Source organism: Sceloporus occidentalis, unplaced genomic scaffold (assembly GCF_023333645.1).
Source record: "Sceloporus occidentalis isolate IW3139 unplaced genomic scaffold, rSceOcc1.0.p SCAF_67, whole genome shotgun sequence".
Lineage (NCBI taxonomy): Eukaryota > Metazoa > Chordata > Lepidosauria > Squamata > Phrynosomatidae > Sceloporus > Sceloporus occidentalis.
In genome coordinates, this window is record NW_028317047.1 from 5,385,651 (window position 1) to 5,406,858 (window position 21,208).

Here is a 21,208-nt window from a genome sequence, read left to right on the forward strand (position 1 = left end):
AGCTGTCACATAGATTTCTTGGGGGAAAGAGATTAGGAAGTGTACAACAGAAAATCAAGGGTGCCTGTGACTCTTATGGAGCCGCTTTGAGCCAAAGTCTTCATAACAATAGTTGGAAAAAGAATTAATGTTTGCTGAAAGTTTTTGAAAGAGTAAATTGCAGACAACTTTGATTGAATCAAATCTCGCAACAACGCACTATCCGTAGAGGTACCGTGTAGGCCAAGATGGGGTTACATTCGGTGATCATATGGCACATTGAAAAAAAACACTTGAAATCTTAGTTTTGACATGTCTGCCTTTCAAACCAAGAGGGACTAAAGATCTTGGGTGACACGTAACATTGAAAGAAACTATTGAAATCTTAGTTTCCACTTGCCTGACATTCATTGATATGGAAAAACTTTAAAGAACAACAGAACCAAACCTCCATCAACTCCGACCACGAAGGGACTTGAACCCTCAATCTTCTGATCCGAAGTCAGACGCCTTATCCATTAGGCCACGCGGTCTGCATGTAGAGTTTGAGAAAAAAATGTGTGGATACGTTTCTCATAGAGAAACATAACTATATTTCCTTTACTTCACATGGCACAATATGCTTTTTATGACCACTGTCCTTCCTCTGACTGATGTTAATTAAGAACACGCAGACAAACATAGGACACAGAAACGACTAATGCATTTGAAACATCTATGTACGAAGGATTATGCGTGAGTCAGATAGGTGGTTTCATGACGTTTTCTGTTTTCATATCTAGGCTCTGTGGCGCAATGGATAGCGCATTTGACTTCTAGCGCTCCGTTTGTAAGATTAAAGTTTTGATGCGAAAATAATGCCAATATTCAAAGGTTGTGGGTTCGAGTCCCACTAGAGTGGTGTTTTTTTTCCAGTGGTTGACCGCATTTGATGTGCTTGTTTAGTTTTAGGTTGCAATATCCACAAATTGTCTCTGAAAAATGTCTGTAATACAATTGACAGATTTTACTCTAGTGTGAAATGTGTTTCAGTAGTGGGCCCTATGGCACATTATACAAAAGATGATCACATAGATTTCTTTGGGCAAAAAGATTAGGAAATGTACAACAGAAAATCAAGGGTGCCCTGTGACTCTTCTGGAGCCACTTGGAGCCAAAGTCTTCATAACAATAGTTGGAGAAAGAATTAAAGTTTGCCTTTAAGTGTTTGAAACAGTACATCGCAATCAACTTTGATTTCATTAAAGGTGTTGGCAACGCACAATACGTAGAAGAACCCTGCATGCCCAGAGGGCGATAAGTTTGGTGGTCATATGGCACATCAAAAAAAACATGTGAAATCTTAGCCTTCACATGCAGGATCTCAAGTCTGCTTACCCTGTGACTCTAATGAAGCCACTTTAAACCAATACAGTGGCAAAAGGTCCCCTAAGAGCTAGTCCCTTGCCTTGAAACCATGTAAAAAAAATATCTTCTTCCGTAGCTGCAGTAGCTTGTCAGGATGGCCAAGTGGTCTAAGGCGCCAGACTCAAGTAATGCTATATTCTCTCTGTGAGGACCTTCTGATCTCCATGTAGAGGCGTGGGTTCATATCCCACTTCTGACAATCATCTCTTTTTGTGCTTTGAGCTTCGTTTAATTCAACAATTTTTTGAGATCCAAGACTGAATTTAAGCGTTGAAAGAGTACATTGCAGAAGACATTGATTTCATAACATAAGACAGCAATGTACAATCTCTAGACTCAAAAGAACAGTAACCTGTGGATCTAAATCACCAGCAACCTCAAGACAACTCAAATCCGCAATCTTCCAATCCAAAGTCAGACACCTTACCAATTAAGCAACGAGGTCTGGACGGAACGCGAGAGTCTTATTCCGCACTTTGGAGACAAGACATACCGAAAGAGGTGAAAATAACGACCCAGGTGTAGATACTTTCCAATAGCTGTCACATAGATTTCTTGGGGGAAAGAGATTAGGAAGTGTACAACAGAAAATCAAGGGTGCCTGTGACTCTTATGGAGCCGCTTTGAGCCAAAGTCTTCATAACAATAGTTGGAAAAAGAAGATAAAAAAAAACTGGACGGTGGTGTGATGACGTGAGACCCTCACGGGGTGGAGCGTTGGAGCGTGCGGGATGAACTTCAGGTGATGGCGTCCTGCGATCTGCCTCCCCGGTATGCCTGACGATCTTGCTGCGAACTCTCAGCGTGTGGCTAGCGTACGGTTTCTTCCCCCGGCTTCCTTGGAAGTTCTTCAGTTGCAGCAACCCCGGGAGAACATCCTGAGGTGTGGCAGCTACCGATTGATGCTCCATATTGAAGGACTCGGCTATGTTGCCGTTATGCTGGAAGCTGGAATGAGACCGAGAGAAATCTAATATTTGGCGGGGAAACGCGCTACAGATTTTTGATCCTGAGGAGCTGTGGCAGGTGTCCGAGTGGGATCTTCAGAGTTCCTGGAAATCGTCAAAAGTACTTTCTATTTATTTATTTATTTATTTATTTATTTTTGGATCAAGATTGGAATTATTTTTTGGAACCTGTCTATATTACAATCATGATGGTGGAGGACATTCTAATTTGGTAACAGATCTAGGGATATTTCCATTGAAAAAAGAAAAGGAAAAGGGAAAAAATGTATGATTATACTAATATATTGAAAGTACTATAATCATGTTGGAAACAGACTTTATAACTTAATCATGTTGGAAAACAGACTTTATAATTTAATCAAGCTACACAGGAGTAAGAAAATTGATCCCTTTATATGAATTCAACTTTACCAATCATGCTATCAATCATGCTATCAATTATGTTATCAACCCATTATCTATACACATGAATTCAGATTTGGATGGAATTAACTGATCCAGTTTATCTCCACTACGTGATACGGCTTGCGTCTTCTAATCATGTTGAAATCTAATTTAAATTATTAATTATTATAATTATGCTGGAATAGGACACCTTAATCTAATCAAGCTTGGAAGGAGGTGAAATTTGATTTGTCTCTGTGATTCTAATCAATTAGTGGATCATGGTCTATATATAAATTATTGATTTTGGGATCATATATTTTGATTCATATTTTGACACATACTTCACTAATGAATTTTGACACATACTTCACTAATGAATTTATAAAATTTTGATTATCACTCAATACTTGAACTGTGGTTATAAGAAGAAAAAAAAGAAAGAAAAAAAAAAAAAAAGGAAAAGGACAGGAAAAAAAAAGTAAAAAAGAAAAAGAAAAAAAATATAGTCATAATCTTTTTATTTGTTTATTTCGATATTTACAATAATAAAGAGGACACGATGGCGTCAAAAAGAGAGGATCCAAAATCAAAAAAAAGAGAGAAAAGAGATCTAGACCAAAAAAAAGAAAAAAAGATTTCTATGCTATTTTCACCCCAGGTTCATAGGAAAATGGAGGAATCTGTGTGCTTATCTGATTCCACTATTGATGAAATTGGAAGACACTCTTTAAGTCCTGCAGCACAATCTACTCAAATGATTACCAAAGAATATTTGCAATTATGTATGGAATCTCAGCTGAACTCATTTAAAGATGAACTCAATCTAATTATGCAAAAGAATGAGTTTCTTGAATTAGAGTTAAAATCAATTAAAGATGACCTTAACCATAAAGAGAACATCATAAGAAACCTGGAACAAAAATTAAATGACGCCGAGGATCGCACACGCAGGAAGAACTTAAGGATACATGGCATTTCGGAGGATATTAAGCAGGACTCTATCAGAACGTATTTGAAAGAATTGTTTTTAGATATGGGCATCCGTGATGTTGATAGAGACGATATGATTGAACGTGTACACAGAACGTTAAAACCAAAGAATCTTGCTGAAGGAAAACCCAGAGATATAATTATTCGCTTCTCAACTTTCTTTATACGATACAAAATATTATTGGCAACAAGTAAATATGTTCCGAAAGTAGATACATTTCAAAACTTAATGTTCTTTCAAGATCTCTCTCTATTTACTAGACAAAAGAGATTTGAATTTAAAGAAGTGACCAAGATTTTGAGAGAGCAAAATATTAGATACTCGTGGGGATTCCCAGTAAAATTGTTTATTATGTCCGCTCAGCATCAACCAGTTAAGCTATCAACGGTTGATGAAGCTAGGAGTTGGCTTAAAGGAAATGTAGTACATGGTTTGCAATAATAATCTCGCGGATGCGCGACTTCTGGGGGGGAATTTTTTTTTTTTTTTTTAGTGTGTGTTATTTATACAAAATTATATAGGTGTAATCTCATATTATATGGTTTTTGAAGGAGTGTAGGAGGAATATTCACTTGTGCTATTATTAAACTACAGGTATTGGTGAATTAATGGATTTGAAGGGTATGTACATATGCAATAATGATATAATTTAATCCACACTTAGTTTTAAAAAAAAATGTAATTAGATATAAAGCATTTTACCATTTGGAGTATGGTGTTTCTAATTTCACGATATATGCCACTTAACACATAATTATACTTATAACTTAAATCTTTTATATTTTTACGGGATCTTATTTCCCTAAGATATCTTTATTGATCACTTAGGATTAATTTTGGCATAGACAAGATTAATATGATTAACTGCCAAATACACTAGTTTTTTTTTTTTTGTTTATTTTTTTTTTTTCGGTTTTTTTTTGTTTTTTTTTCCCCCCCTCACCCATTTGGTCTATTTATTATTCTTTCCTCAATATAGATTAGTTCCCGTATAGCTCCTCAACAAGGTGGAGTTACTATATCCTGGGAGAATGTTGGGTTTTTTCTCCGATGTTTGGATAGTATTTGGGCTTCCATTAATTTTTGTAAATTGTGTTATTTGTGTGTGGATGTAGGATGTATGGATTGTGAGGGTGTCAAGCCTTATCAGGTTTATGTTAGTTATAATAACCATCCGAAACATGGAAGATCTATTTAAGATTATTTTGTTGAATGTTCAAGGTTTAAATCTGCCTCATAACAGATATTCGCTATTCAATTATATAAATAATCATCATATAGACATATGTTGCGTCCAAGAAACACATTTGAAAAATGCAGATATCTACAGACTGAACAATAAAAGATATATGGTGCTTGAACATTCATCGTTACCTAGCAGGAAAAAGCGAGGTGTAGCTATCCTAATCTCAAATAAAATTAAAGTTGAGTTGATCTATAAGCAGAAGGATTCTCACGCTAGATATGTTTTCATAGTGTGTAAATTAGACGAGAGATTATTTTCTATTTTGAATATATATGCACCTAATTATAAACAGAACCATTTCTTAAATGGCACACTACAAAAAATTCAGAAATATACCCAGGGAACCTTTTTGTGTATGGGGGACTTTAATTGTGCTCCTGATGCAGTATTGGACACTCCCAGTCCCCGAGGTAGAACTCCTAACAGAAATCAAGTTAATTTATCTAATGCTTTCAGTATTACTCTTGGTAAATATAAACTCTATGACATTTGGAGGACGTTGAGACCGGCAGACAAAGATTATACCTTTTTTTCGGGTCGACATAAGACTTTTTCACGTATAGATCTTATATTAACTACAGCGAACGTGATTTCAGATTGTAAGCGCATTAGTATAGGAAATGCAGCCTGGACAGATCATGATCCAGTTTGTCTGGAAATAGAAAAGAAATTTCATTTGACTTTACGCCCTTGGATAAATGAATCATCATTAGGCTGTAAGGATTCTCTTGATTACATTTCCCAGACGACCACTCAGTTTTTTCTTGAGAATTTGACGCATAATATGAGTCTGGGTAATATCTGGTGCGCTTATAAATGTGTCTTGAGAGGATATTTAATTAAAAAAGATGCATATAATAGGAAAAAAGGAAAAGAAAAATTGTCTGATCTATATATTTCATTGAGTAATTTAAAAAGGAAGTACGGTCAATCTCATGGAGAACAAGACATTATGAATATGATTAAAATCAAAAAAGAAATTGAGGACCGTTTAATAAGTAAAGCAAATTATAATTTGATTAAGTTAAAGCAAAAATTCTACTACGCTGGGAACCGGGCAGAGAAACAGCTTACCAACCAATTAAAAAATAGAAATTTAAAAAATCGAATTCTTAAACTTATAGATGGGGATAAATATATTTCTAGTCCTGATAATATTGGGACATCTTTTGGTAAGTTTTATACATCCCTGTATAATATTGTAGGTCAATCCCAAGATGATGTACAGATGAGACAATATCTGCAGGACTCCAGATTGCCGAAGTTGACTGATACATTGATAGAACAATTGGACGCTCCCTTTTTGGAGAGTGAAGTAAATGTAGCGATAAAAAAACTAAAAGTACGTAAAGCTCCTGGTCCCGACGGATATACAGCACTGTTTTATAAAAAACTGTCCAAATTGATAGTTCCGCACCTAACAAGTATGTTCAACGAAATCAGCGCAAATAAGTCCTTTCCTAATGGCATGTTGGAGGCTATTATTCTTCCTATACCTAAAGCTGGGAAAGAGTGCCGATTATAGGCCAATCTCTTTGATTAATTTGGATACTAAAATATACTCTTCAATACTAGCTGCCCGTTTAAAACCATTGTGCCCACAGTTAATTTGTAGAGATCAGTCTGGCTTTATAAAAGGAAGACAATCTAGTGATAATGTCCGTAAGATTATTGACATAGTAGAATATGTAACCACTCATGAAATTCCATCAATCCTCTTGGCTTTGGACGCGGAAAAGGCCTTTGACCGGGTTAACTGGACCTTCTTAGAACAGACATTGAGGTCTTATGGCTTTGGTGAAGGCTTTATTCGAGCTGTTATGGCGTTGTATACAACACCAACCGCAATGGTAGTTGGTCAAGGCTTTAAATCGGAACGTTTTAGATTAAATAACGGGACTCGACAAGGTTGCCCATTGGCACCTTTGCTATATATTCTCACATTAGAACCATTAGCTTCGAGAATTAGACTCAATAAAAGCATTAAAGGAATAAGAATTGGTGATTTGGAAAATAAACTTTGTCTATACGCGGATGACATATTACTATCTCTGTATGATCCGTTAAATTCAGTTGATCATTTGATGGCCGAAATTAATTTATTTAGCAGCTTCTCGAATTATAAATTGAATATCACAAAAACACAAGCTGTAATGATGAATATCTCGGCTTCATCAAAAACTAGCATTGAGGAATCCTTCGAATTCTCTTGGGCGACCGATAAAATCGACTACCTGGGGGTTGTAATCCCAATCAAGATTTCGGAAATTATAGAAGTTAACTTTAGTAAATTACGAGATGAATTGATTAAGCAAATTAAAGAGTGGAAAGGCCTTTTTATTTCTTGGCTTGGTAGAATGAATGTCATTAGATCCTATATAGTCCCCAAATGGTTATATCTTCTTCAAATGATTCCGGTCAGGCTCCCGTTGTTAGATTGGTTTGTGATTGAGCAAGAGCTGACAGGCTTCTCAAATCTGGAATGCATACTTTGGCTACATCATTTTAAGCTTAAATCAATTAGAAATAACCTACCAATTACTCTCCATAGTTCTATGGAGTTTTGGGAGTATATTAAGCCTTGATTAGGCCTCCGTAATAAAATAGTTTCAACATCTCCGCTTGAAACTCTCCAGTATAATATCTCCCAATTAAATTTGAGAAACTGGACCAACTATAGGAATAAAAGGATTATAGATATTTTGATACAGGATAAAACAAAAACGTTCTCTCAGCTCTCAGAGGAATTTGAATTCGGCAATCTGGAGTCCTTCAATGTCTTTAGGATAACTTTCTATGTTAGATCTCATTTGTATGTGCAGTCCTCATCTATTTTGAGTCAAAAGATCTGCGATATGTTTTCTACAGAAATTATTCTAAAAAGCCTAAAAAAGTGGTATATACTGCTTGAAGAAATAGAAACTCCCCTTGTTCATATTGCATTAAAATCATGGCAATCAGACTTAAAGTGTCTGATAGATTTAAATATATGGATTGGTAGTTTATTTGAAATTAATAAAATTTTGCATTGCCTCAACATGATTGAACTGCATTACAAGATAATGTGGAGATGGTATATAACCCCGGTGACACAGTGTAAATTTAATTATAATGCGTCCCCTCTCTGTTGGAGATGCCGTTCTTCTTTAGGATCATTCTCCCATATCTGGTGGGAATGCCCACAGATCCAAAGTATTTGGCAAGATATATTTAAGCTCATTTCTGATACTTTAAATCAAAACATAGCACCTACTATGCGAAGAGCCCTACTACATTTTGATTTAAACGGATTTCGATTTAACCAAAGGGCTTTTATAGTACAATGCTTGCTAGCCATGAAGATAATTTTAGCTAGACAATGGCTACAATCATTATCTATTTCTTTGTATCATGTGGTGAATCAAATCAGCCATCAATGTTTGATGGAACGTGGCTTTTTTCTATCTCACCAGTGTTTACAGAAATTCCATAACATCTGGAGACCGTGGCTGACTCGGCACCCTGACATTCTCCCAAATTTATAACATAACGTATAAACATACTGATTATATCAACTTGGCTTGACAGTTTGAATGTATTGTATGGATGGTTTGTTGGTGATTCTTTTTTTCTTGTGTTTTTTTTTGGTTTTTTGGGGTTTTTTTTTGTTTTTCTTCTTTTTCTCGTTGTGGGGTATAGACTGGGAAGTTTTGCTGTAATCCCGGTCTAATTGTGTTGTATATGTTTTATATTGCAATTTTAGACGCATCAATAACGTATATATACAAAGTAGAAAAACTTGTTCCATTCTCTGTAAGTGGAATGATGAATATCTGCACATATATGCTGCTATATTTATAAGTGGAATGATGAATATATGTATACATATGCTGCTATATTTATTATCGGCACTTTCTGCTTATATATATGTTTTTCTTTATATTGTATGTGATGTGGTCTAATAAAAAAAAAAAAAAAAAAAAGTTTTTGAAAGAGTAAATTGCAGACAACTTTGATTGAATCAAATCTCGCAACAACGCACTATCCGTAGAGGTACCGTGTAGGCCAAGATGGGGTTACATTCGGTGATCATATGGCACATTGAAAAAAAACACTTGAAATCTTAGTTTTGACATGTCTGCCTTTCATACCAAGAGGGACTAAAAATCTTGGGTGACACGTAACATGGAAAGAAACTGTTGAAATCTTAGTTTCCACTTGCCTGACATTCATTGATATGGAAGAACTCTAAAGAACAACAAAACCAAACCTCCATCAACTCCGACCACGAAGGGACTCGAACCCTCAATCTTCTGATCCGAAGTCAGATGCCTTATCCATTAGGCCACGCGGTCTGCATGTAAAGTTTGAGAAAAAATGTGTGGATACGTTTCTCATAGAGAAACATAACTATATTTCCTTTACTTCACATGCCACAATATGCTTTTTATGACCACTGTCCTTCCTCTGACTGATGTTAATTAAGAACACGCAGACAAACATAGGACACAGAAACGACTAATGCATTTGAAACATCTATGTACGAAGGATTATGCATGAGTCAGATAGGTGGTTTCATGACGTTTTCTGTCTACATATTGAGGCTCTTTGGCGCAGTGGATAGCGTATTGTACTTCTAGCACTTGACAAGGCATTCAAAGGTTGTGGGTTCGAGTCCCACCAGTGTTGTTATTTTTCCAGTGGTTGACTGCATTTGATGTTCTTGTTTAGTTGTAAGTTGCAATATCCACAAATTGTCTCTGAAAAATTTCTGTAATACTATTGACAGATCTTAATCTGACAGATTTTAATTGAAGCATTAAATTGTATTTCCAAATATCCACAATTTGTCTGTGAGAAATTATGGTAATCTGAAACAATAGAACTATCTAACACAAGTGTGGAAAGCAGTTTAGCGCTCCGTTTGTAAGATTAAAGTTTTGATGTGAAAATAATGCCAATATTCAAAGGTTGTGTGTTCGAGTCCCACTAGAGTGGTGTTTTTTTTCCAGTGGTTGACTGCATTTGATGTGCTTGTTTAGTTTTAGGTTGCAATATCCACAAATTGTCTCTGAAAAATGTCTGTAATACAATTGACAGATTTTACTCTAGTGTGAAATGTGTTTCAGTAGTGGGCCCTGTGGCACATTATACAAAGGATGATCACATAGATTTCTTTGGGCAAAAAGATTAGGAAATGTACAACAGAAAATCAAGGGTGCCCTGTGACTCTTATGGAGCCACTTGGAGCCAAAGTCTTCATAACAATAGTTGGAGAAAGAATTAAAGTTTGCTTTTAAGTGTTTGAAACAGTACATCGCAATCAACTTTGATTTCATTAAAGGTGGTGGCAACGCACAATACGTAGAAGAACCCTGCATGCCCAGGGGGCGATAAGTTTGGTGGACATATGGCACATCAAAAAACACATGTGAAATCTTAGCCTTCACATGCAGGATCTCAAGTCTGCTTACCCTGTGACTCTAATGAAGCCACTTTAAACCAATGCAGTGGCAAAAGGTCCCCTAAGAGCTAGTCCCTTGCCTTGAAACCATGTAAAAAAAATATCTTCTTTCGTAGCAGCAGTAGCTTGTCGGGATGGCTGAGTGGTCTAAGGCGCCAGATTCAAGTAATGCTGTATTCTCTTTGTGAGGGTCTTCTAGTCTCCATGTGGAGGCGTGGGTTCAAATCCCACTTCTGACAGTCATCTCTTTTTGTGCTTTGAGCTTCGTTTAATTGAACAATTTTTTGAGAAAGAATCCAAGATTGAATTTAACCGTTGAAAGAATACATTGCAGAAGACATTGATTTCATAACATAAGACAGCAATGTACAATCTCTAGACTCAAAACACAGTAACCTGGGGATCTAAACCATCAGCAACCCCAAGACAACTCAAATCCGCAATCTTCCAATCCAAAGTCAGACACCGTACCCATTAAGCCACGAGGTCTGGACAGAAAGCGAGAGTCTTATTCCGCACTTTGGAGACAAGACATACCGAAAGAGTTGAAAATAACGACCCAGGTCGGATACTTTCCAATAGCTGTCACATAGATTTCTTGGGGGAAAGAGATTAGGAAGTGTACAACAGAAAATCAAGGGTGCCTGTGACTCTTATGGAGCCGCTTTGAGCCAAAGTCTTCATAACAATAGTTGGAAAAAGAATTCATGTTTGCTGAAAGTTTTTGAAAGAGTAAATTGCAGACAACTTTGATTGAATCAAATCTCGCAACAACGCACTATCCGTAGAGGTACCGTGTAGGCCAAGATGGGGTTACATTCGGTGATCATATGGCACATTGAAAAAAAACACTTGAAATCTTAGTTTTGACATGTCTGCCTTTCATACCAAGAGGGACTAAAGATCTTGGGTGACACGTAACATGGAAAGAAACTATTGAAATCTTAGTTTCCACTTCCCTGACATTCATTGATATCGAAGAACTTTTGAGAACAACAGAACCAATCCTCCAGCAACTCCAACCATGAAGGGACTCGAGCCCTCAATCTTCTGATCCGAAGTCAGATGCCTTATCCATTAGGCCACGCAGTCTGCATGTAAAGTTTGAGAAAAAAATGTGTGGATACGTTTCTCATAGAGAAACATAACTATATTTCCTTTACTTCACATGGCACAATATGCTTTTTATGACCACTGTCCTTCCTCTGACTGATGTTAATTAAGAACACGCAGACAAACATAGGACACAGAAACGACTAATGCATTTGAAACATCTATGTACGAAGGATTATGCGTGAGTCAGATAGGTGGATTCATGACGTTTTCTGACTACATATCTAGGCTCTGTGGCGCAATGGATAGCGCATTGGACTTCTAGCACTTGAGCAAGGCATTCAAAGGTTGTGGGTTCGAGTCCCACCTGAGTCGTTGTTTTTCCAGTGGTTGACTGCATTTGATGTTCTTGTTTAGTTGTAAGTTGCAATATCCACAAATTGTCTCTGAAAAATTTCTGTAATACTATTGACAGATCTTAATCTGACAGATTTTAATTGAAGCATTAAATTGTATTTCCAAATATCCACAATTTGTTTGTGAGAAATTATGATAATCTGAAACAATAGAACTATCTAACACAAGTGTGGAAAGCAGTTTAGCGCTCCGTTTGTAAGATTAAAGTTTTGATGCGAAAATAATGCCAATATTCAAAGGTTGTGGGTTCGAGTCCCACTAGAGTGGTGTTTTTTTTCCAGTGGTTGACTGCATTTGATGTGCTTGTTTAGTTTTAGGTTGCAATATCCACAAATTGTCTCTGAAAAATGTCTGTAATACAATTTACAGATTTTACTCTAGTGTGAAATGTGTTTCAGTAGTGGGCCCTGTGGCACATTATACAAAGGATGATCACATAGATTTCTTTGGGCAAAAAGATTAGGAAATGTACAACAGAAAATCAAGGGTGCCCTGTGACTCTTATGGAGCCACTTGGAGCCAAAGTCTTCATAACAATAGTTGGAGATAGAATTAAAGTTTGCCTTTAAGTGTTTGAAACAGTACATCGCAATCAACTTTGATTTCATTAAAGGTGTTGGCAACGCACAATACGTAGAAGAACCCTGCATGCCCAGAGGGCGATAAGTTTGGTGGTCATATGGCACATCAAAAAACACATGTGAAATCTTAGCCTTCACATGCAGGATCTCAAGTCTGCTTACCCTGTGACTCTAATGAAGCCACTTTAAACCAATGCAGTGGCAAAAGGTCCCCTAAGAGCTAGTCCCTTGCCTTGAAACCATGTAAAAAAAATATCTTCTTTCGTAGCAGCAGTAGCTTGTCAGGATGGCCGAGTGGTCTAAGGCGCCAGACTCAAGAATGCTATCTTCTCTCTGTGAGGGTCTTCTGGTCTCCATGTGGAGGTGTGGCTTCAAATCCCACTTCTGACAGTCATCTCTTTTTGAGCTTCGTTTAATTCAACAATTTTTTGAGAAAAAATCCAAGATTGAATTTAAGCGTTGAAAGAGTACATTGCAGAAGACATTGATTTCATAACATAAGACAGCAATGTACAATCTCTAGACTCAAAAGAACAGTAACCTGGGGATCTAAACCACCAGCAACCTCAAGACAACTCAACTCCGCAATCTTCCAATCCAAAGTCAGACACCTTACCAATTAAGCAACGAGGTCTGGACGGAACGCGAGAGTCTTATTCCGCACTTTGGAGACAAGACATACCGAAAGAGTTGAAAATAACGACCCAGGTCGGATACTTTCCAATAGCTGTCACATAGATTTCTTGGGGGAAAGAGATTAGGAAGTGTACAACAGAAAATCAAGGGTGCCTGTGACTCTTATGGAGCCGCTTTTAGCCAAAGTCTTCATAACAATAGTTGGAAAAAGAATTCATGTTTTCTGAAAGTTTTTGAAAGAGTAAATTGCAGACAACTTTGATTGAATCAAATCTCACAACAACGCACTATCCGTAGAGGTACCGTGTAGGCCAAGATGGGGTTACATTCGGTGATCATATGGCACATTGAAAAAAAACACTTGAAATCTTAGTTTTGACATGTCTGCCTTTCATACCAAGAGGGACTAAAGATCTTGGGTGACACGTAACATGGAAAGAAACTATTGAAATCTTAGTTTCCACTTCCCTGACATTCATTGATATCGAAGAACTTTTAAGAACAACAGAACCAAACCTCCAGCAACTCCAACCATGAAGGGACTCGAACCCTCAATCTTCTGATCCGAAGTCAGATGCCTTATCCATTAGGCCAGGCACTCTGCATGTAAAGTTTGAGAAAAAAATGTGTGGATACGTTTCTCATAGAGAAACATAACTATATTTCCTTTACTTCACATGGCACAATATGCTTTTTATGACCACTGTCCTTCCTCTGACTGATGTTAATTAAGAACACGCAGACAAACATAGGACACAGAAACGACTAATGCATTTGAAACATCTATGTACGAAGGATTATGCGTGAGTCAGATAGGTGGATTCATGACGTTTTCTGACTACATATCTAGGCTCTGTGGCGCAATGGATAGCGCATTGGACTTCTAGCACTTGAGCATGGCATTCAAAGGTTGTGGGTTCGAGTCCCACCTGAGTCGTTGTTTTTCCAGTGGTTGACTGCATTTGATGTTCTTGTTTAGTTGTAAGTTGCAATATCCACAAATTGTCTCTGAAAAATTTCTGTAATACTATTGACAGATCTTAATCTGACAGATTTTAATTGAAGCATTAAATTGTATTTCCAAATATCCACAATTTGTCTGTGAGAAATTATGGTAATCTGAAACAATAGAACTATCTAACACAAGTATGGAAAGCAGTTTAGCGCTCCGTTTGTAAGATTAAAGTTTTGATGCGAAAATAATGCCAATATTCAAAGGTTGTGGGTTCGAGTCCCACTAGAGTGGTGTTTTTTTTCCAGTGTTTGACTGCATTTGATGTGCTTGTTTAGTTTTAGGTTGCAATATCCACAAATTGTCTCTGAAAAATGTCTGTAATACAATTGACAGATTTTACTCTAGTGTGATATGTGTTTCAGTAGTGGGCCCTGTGGCACATTATACAAAGGATGATCACATAGATTTCTTTGGGCAAAAAGATAAGGAAATGTACAACAGAAAATCAAAGGTGCCCTGTGACTCTTATGGAGCCACTTGGAGCCAAAGTCTTCATAACAATAGTTGGAGAAAGAATTAAAGTTTGCTTTTAAGTGTTTGAAACAGTACATCGCAATCAACTTTGATTTCATTAAAGGTGTTGGCAACGCACAATACGTAGAAGAACCCTGCATGCCCAGGGGGCGATATGTTTGATGGACATATGGCACATCAAAAAACACATGTGAAATCTTAGCCTTCACATGCAGGATCTCAAGTCTGCTTACCCTGTGACTCTAATGAAGCCACTTTAAACCAATGCAGTGGCAAAAGGTCCCCTAAGAGCTAGTCCCTTGCCTTGAAACCATGTAAAAAAAATATCTTCTTTCGTAGCAGCAGTAGCTTGTCAGGATGGCCGAGTGGTCAAAGGTGCCAAAAACAAGAATGCTATATTCTCTCTGTGAGGGTCTTCTGGTCTCAATGTGGAGGTGTGGGTTCAAATCCCACTTCTGACAGTCATCTTTTTTTGTGCATTGAGCTTCGTTTAATTCAACAATTTTTTGAGAAAAAATCCAAGATTGAATTTAAGCGTTGAAAGAGTACATTGCAGAAGACATTGATTTCATAACATAAGACAGCAATGTACAATCTCTAGACTCAAAAGAACAGTAACCTGGGGATCTAAACCACCAGCAACCTCAAGACAACTCAAATTTGCAATCTTCCAATCCAAAGTCAGACACCTTACCCATTAAGCCACAAGGTCTGGACGGAACGCGAGAGTCTTATTCCGCACTTTGGAGACAAGACATACCGAAAGAGGTGAAAATAACGACCCAGGTGTAGATACTTTCCAATAGCTGTCACATAGATTTCTTGGGGGAAAGAGATTAGGAAGTGTACAACAGAAAATCAAGGGTGCCTGTGACTCTTATGGAGCCGCTTTGAGCCAAAGTCTTCATAACAATAGTTGGAAAAAGAATTCATGTTTGCTGAAAGTTTTTGAAAGAGTAAATTGCAGACAACTTTGATTGAATCAAATCTCGCAACAACGCACTATCCGTAGAGGTACCGTGTAGGCCAAGATGGGGTTACATTCGGTGATCATATGGCACATTGAAAAAAAACATTTGAAATCTTAGTTTTGACATGTCTGCCTTTCATACCAAGAGAGACTAAAGATCTTGGGTGACACGTAACATGGAAAGAAACTATTGAAATCTTGGTTTCCACTTGCCTGACCTCCATTGATATGGAAGAACTTTAAAGAACAACAGAACCAAAGCTCCAGCAACTCCGACCACGAAGGGACTCGAACCCTCAATCTTCTGATCCGAAGTCAGACGCCTTATCCATTAGGTCACGCGGTCTGCATGTAAAGTTTGCGAAAAAATGTGTGGATACGTTTCTCATAGAGAAACATAACTATATTTCCTTTACTTCACATGCCACAATATGCTTTTTATGACCACTGTCCTTCCTCTGACTGATGTTAGACAAAACATTAAAATACATATGGTACATAACAACATAGAAACATATACATAGACATTCATATATGAATATTTGTTGTATTCCCTTAAAGCTCATAGCATTAAAAAATAATAATTTTAAGTATTCAAACGCTCAGTGTTTCTTTGGGAGGAGAGGGAGATTATAAATTATCAAGGCCAAAATCGATCTAAAACAAAGGCCGTTGGAGCAGTGCTGTGGTTGTATTACTGCACAGGGAATTTTTAATCTATTATTTGAAACCTTTTCTGCCAAATGCACTCACACCTCTCTCTTGAGTTAGCTTCTTTCAGAAAAAAATATTTTTCTACATTACTTTGTAAATTTATTTGCAATTTAATCTCTTGCCAATGTGGCAAATCCTGTTTTCTCCAATATCTAGCAATACAGATTTTAAACGCCAAAAGTATATTAACCCATAAGGTCTGCTCATTACTATTAATATCTATAAACTCTAAATGAAACAAAAATCTTTGAGGGGAGAGTTCCAAATATGACCCAAACAATTCCAAATAAAGCTCAGATATTTTTATCTTAAACTGAGTTAGTTTTTGACAATCCCACCAAATATGTTTATGCGATCCTAATTCGAGATGGCATCGCCAGCACCTGTCTCCATTCTTTGGTTGAAATTTAACTATACGTATATACCATCTATATATAATCTTAAAAAAGAGTTCTTGAAGATTTATACAGTGAGTTGCTTTTTTAGTAAATTGCCATGTTTTATACCAAGAATCTAAGGGAATAGAAATTTCCAATTCTTTCTCCCATTGTTTGTGTGCCTTAGACTTATCAAGAGTCTTATTATCTTTAAAAAATTTCAAAATCTTAGACAGTGTTCCCTTAGAAATACACGAAGCAATACATTTCAACCAAGGGTTATATTCAGGTGGTGGGTTTGATATTAAGAAATGTTTTAATCTGATATATTTAAAGATTTCTCTTGACGGTAATATATATCTATCAGTCATAAGAGAGAAAGAGGCCAGATTTCCCTCTAAATAAAGGTCCCCTATCTGCTCTATTCCTGAGATTTTCCAATTGTCCAGTACAAGATCAGGTATGTAAAATGATAGAACATCCAGGGGACAATTTTTTGTAAATGGAATCCCTTTTGCAAACCTTTTTTTGATTCTATAGAAAGAGGATAATATGTCTGCAATTATTAAGCTCGGAAATTTTTTCTTCTGAAATTGGGATTGAGGTAGCCAGAACAACAAGAAAGGGTCGAGATTTTTAAGATTATATTTCTCTATATTATACCAACCCAAAGAGCTTTTCTCTTTTATAGAGCCCCAGGCCATCATAAAAGCTACTTGAGAGGCTTCATATAGTTCCTTTATATCAGGATAACCTAAACCCCCAGATTCAATAGGTCTTTTAAGAAGCTCCGAGGGTAATCTTATTATTTTAGCTGCCCAAACAAATTGAGATAGTAAGTTTTCCCATTTTAAGATAACATCTTTCGAAACTTAAAAAGGTATTAATCGAAAAAGATATAAAATTTTGGGAATTATGTAAGCTTTAAGAATATTAATACGACCCATCCAAGAGAATTCAAGTTTCATCCAATTTGCTAGAGAAGATTTTATTTCTAGAAAAAGTTTCTTATGATTTATATTGGCGATATCTTCTAGTATAGGTCCGATTATAATCCCCAAATAATCAATTTGATGTGTCTGATCATTATTTTGAATATGCCCATGAGCTATAGATATCTGAGACTCAGAGAGATAAAATGGAATCATCTGAGTCTTTGATAAATTAAGTTTGTAATTAGAATAGTATCCAAATTTTTCAATTCCTTTTAAAAAAGCAGGGATAGATAATAAGGGTGCAGATAATGTTAATAAAACATTGTCTGCATATAAGGTAATACTATATTCATGTTTATCAATATTTATACCATGAATATTAGAAGAGTTTCTAATATAGGCAGCTAAAGGCTCAATTGTTAGAGCATATAACAGGGGAGCTAACGGGCAGCCCTGCCTTGTACCATTATAAATGTGAAACACATCTGAGTCTAAAAAAGGGCCTCTAATCTTTGCGACCGGAGATGTATATAAGGCCATAGTTAGGTCATGAAAAAGACCTGTTAAACCAAATGCTTGAAGTGTTTCAGCTAAGAACTTCCAATTGACCCTATCAAATGCCTTTTGGGCATCTAAAGCTACTATAACTGAAGAGATTTTATATCTATGTATATATTCAATGATATTGAAGATTTTGCGCGTATTTTCTTCTCCCGCCCTACCAGGAATGAATCCTGCCTGATCTGGATGTATCAAATCTCGTATTATTCGAGCCAATCTAGAGGCCAGGATCTTAGAATATATCTTCACATCTAAATTGATGAGAGATATTGGCCTGTAGTTAGCAACCAGTGAAGGATCCTTCCCTGGTTTCGGAATTGGCGATATACTCGCCTCCAACATCTCTTTTGGAAAACTTCTTCCAGTAGAAATAGAATTAAAAGATTTTGTTAGGATGGGAGAAATTACTGAGTTCAAGATTGGAAAAAATATAGCTGAAAAGCCATCAGGGCCTGGAGCTTTCCCTTTTTTCAAATTAAGAATTGCAATAGTAGTCTCTTGAGTTGTTAGTGGTTGATTTAATTGTATTAATTTTTCTGCAGAAAGTTTTGGAAGATGCAAGGTCTCTAAAAATTGAGCTATATCAGTAGTAGCAATCTTAGGTTCGGGTAAATTATATAAGGTTTCATAATATTGTTTAAAGGCATTGCCTATCTGTGTTGGTGATATACAAGTTGTTCCATTGTGTATAATTTTTTTTATTCTAGATGATTCAATTTGTGCCTTCAATCTTTTAGTAAGATTTTTCCCTACTCTATTATTTCCATAATGCCAACTAGATTTCAATCTTTGCATTATTGTTTCAGTTTTAATTTTAAGTTTAATGATTATCGATTCTTTAATAGTCTCTAACTGCTTCGAGAAATCTCTGGATGGATATTGTTTATTTAGTCTCTCAAGTTTTGCCAACTCAATATACAGATCGGCAAGTTCTTTACCTCTCTGTTTTTTAATCCAAGCACCCTTTTTTATTAAGTGTCCCCTAAGAACACATTTTAGGGTGCACCACAAATTTAGATCTGAGGTCTCATTATTATCATTATGCTCCAAAAAAGATGTTGTTTGTTTTATCAGATCTATCTTATCGGATTCTGTTTTTAAAAGAGATTCGTTGAGTCTCCAACGAGTTCTTGTTCTATATTGAGGGTTATCCTTGATAGAAATAAATACTGGGGCATGGTCAGACCATGAGATATTTCCAATTAGAGAGGTAGTAGAGATTTCCAAAGAGTGACCAGGCATTAAGAAATAATCAATGCGTGAATATGATTGGTGTACATTCGAGAAGAAAGAGTAGTCTCTTTCCTCAGGATGTTGCACCCTCCACACATCATAAAGGCCATGTTTAAATAGAGAATCGGAAAATGCTTTGGCCCTAGTTTTTAAACACGCATCTGATTTACGGTTCTTCAAAGTCTTAGTATCTTTTTCAATATCGATTATGCAATTCAGGTCGCCTGCTATAATCAATGAGCCTTTAGAGATTTTTTCTATTGTTTCCATAGCTGAATTGAGAAATCTTGTCGATCCTTCTGATGGGGCATATAGGCTAACCATGGTATAGGTAACATCATTTATATTACAGACAAGTATAATCCTTCTTCCTTCCTTATCAGCTTCATGATGTATATACTCAAATTTATTTTTAATTGATATCAATATGGCTACTCCCCAGTGGCGTCGGCAGGGGGGGGCCAGAGGGGGCCATGGCCCCCCCTACATCATGCTGTGCCCCCCGGTGTGCCCCCCCAATTGAAACGCCGGCTTTTTTTTTTTTTTTTATAGACCCGGAGGAGAGAGTGAGAGGCGCCGAGCGGTTGCTGAGGAATAATTTCTCAGCAACCGTTCGGCGCCTCTCACTCTTCTCCGCGACCGCGAGGCCTCTTCCTGGTTCGCAGTGCCGGCATTTCAAGCCGAGCGCCGGTATATGTCGTCATATCCGGCGCCCAGCAGTGAAGCCGGCAGAACCAGGGATACAGAGACCTCGCGATCTCACCGCTGGACAAGCCCAAGGTAAGTGAACTTCAAAGGGGGGGTTAGAAAGTTAGGAGGGGGTTAGAGAGTCAGAAGAGGTAGGAAGTGAGAAGGGGTAGATAAGGATAGATTGGGAGGGAGAGGGGGTAGATAGGATAGATTGGGAGGGAGAGGGAGAGGGGGGTAGATGGGATAGATTGGGAGGGAGAGGGGGGTAGATGGGATAGATTGGGAGGGAGAGGGTGTAGATTGGGAGGGAGATGGGGGTGGATGGGATACATTGGGAGGGAGAGGGGATAGATAGGATAGATTGGGAGGGAGAGGGGGGTACATAGGATAGATTGGGAGGGAGAGGGGGGTACATAGGATAGATTGGGAGGCAGATGTGGTAGATAGAGAGGCAGTTGTGGTAGATAGGGAGGGAGAGGGGGTAGATAGGATAGATTGGGAGGGAGAGGTCTTTATGGGACAAAAACGGTGTACGTTCAGCTGTTTGGGGACAAAGTTGACATAATGTGTAACTTAGGTGCTGGTCAGGTTCTATGTGGGCAGCGTGGACACCAGGGTTGGCTTTGGGGTGTGTGACCAGTGATCTATGCCTGTAATTTAGGGGGTTTTATCTATACCTTTAATGCAGAGTTTATATGTAATTTCCAATTGATTTATATCTGCAAAGCTGGGTTTTGTGTCATTCTGTTCATCTGTATCGGCTATATTTCCATACATTATTAATGCTTACCTGCAAATATAGGATTTGTATGTCTTATTCAGTTGATCAATACCTGGAGTGCTGTTTCCATGTGTTGTTTATTTGATCTAAACCTTCAGTGCTGAGTGTACATGTGATTTCCAGTTGATATATACCTGCAATGCTGGGTTTGTGTGTCCTGTTGGTTTATACCTGCAATGCTATGTTTCCATACATTATTTATGTATACCTGCAAATACAAGGTTTTTTTTAATCTCATTCAGTTGCATGTGCTGTTTCCATGTGTTGTTTATTTGATCTATACCTGAACTACAGGGTGTAAGTAAAAGAACGCTATGGTTTAGTGAATGAGGGGACAAAGGGACTCTGGG

The 21,208-nt window shown here is 37.2% G+C and overlaps 7 non-coding genes across 7 annotated transcripts; 4 read left to right on the forward strand and 3 right to left on the reverse strand.

Moving 5' to 3' along the window:
* Nucleotides 1-439: 439 nt before the first annotated feature.
* Nucleotides 440-512, reverse strand: TRNAR-UCG (transfer RNA arginine (anticodon UCG)). The gene has a single exon. It is a non-coding gene; the product is annotated as a tRNA-Arg (tRNA).
* An 8,727-nt stretch (nucleotides 513-9,239) lies between these two features.
* On the reverse strand, nucleotides 9,240-9,312 carry TRNAR-UCG (transfer RNA arginine (anticodon UCG)). The gene has a single exon. It is a non-coding gene; the product is annotated as a tRNA-Arg (tRNA).
* Nucleotides 9,313-10,549: 1,237 nt separating this feature from the next.
* TRNAL-CAA (transfer RNA leucine (anticodon CAA)) lies at nucleotides 10,550-10,660 on the forward strand. Its single transcript has 2 exons — nucleotides 10,550-10,587; nucleotides 10,615-10,660. It is a non-coding gene; the product is annotated as a tRNA-Leu (tRNA).
* A 1,101-nt stretch (nucleotides 10,661-11,761) lies between these two features.
* Nucleotides 11,762-11,849, forward strand: TRNAR-UCU (transfer RNA arginine (anticodon UCU)). Its single transcript is given in 2 exon segments — nucleotides 11,762-11,798; nucleotides 11,814-11,849. It is a non-coding gene; the product is annotated as a tRNA-Arg (tRNA).
* Nucleotides 11,850-12,752: 903 nt separating this feature from the next.
* On the forward strand, nucleotides 12,753-12,862 carry TRNAL-CAA (transfer RNA leucine (anticodon CAA)). The gene is made up of 2 exons: nucleotides 12,753-12,790; nucleotides 12,817-12,862. It is a non-coding gene; the product is annotated as a tRNA-Leu (tRNA).
* Nucleotides 12,863-13,957: 1,095 nt separating this feature from the next.
* On the forward strand, nucleotides 13,958-14,045 carry TRNAR-UCU (transfer RNA arginine (anticodon UCU)). Its single transcript is given in 2 exon segments — nucleotides 13,958-13,994; nucleotides 14,010-14,045. It is a non-coding gene; the product is annotated as a tRNA-Arg (tRNA).
* Nucleotides 14,046-15,840: 1,795 nt separating this feature from the next.
* Nucleotides 15,841-15,913, reverse strand: TRNAR-UCG (transfer RNA arginine (anticodon UCG)). The gene has a single exon. It is a non-coding gene; the product is annotated as a tRNA-Arg (tRNA).
* Nucleotides 15,914-21,208: the final 5,295 nt, after the last annotated feature.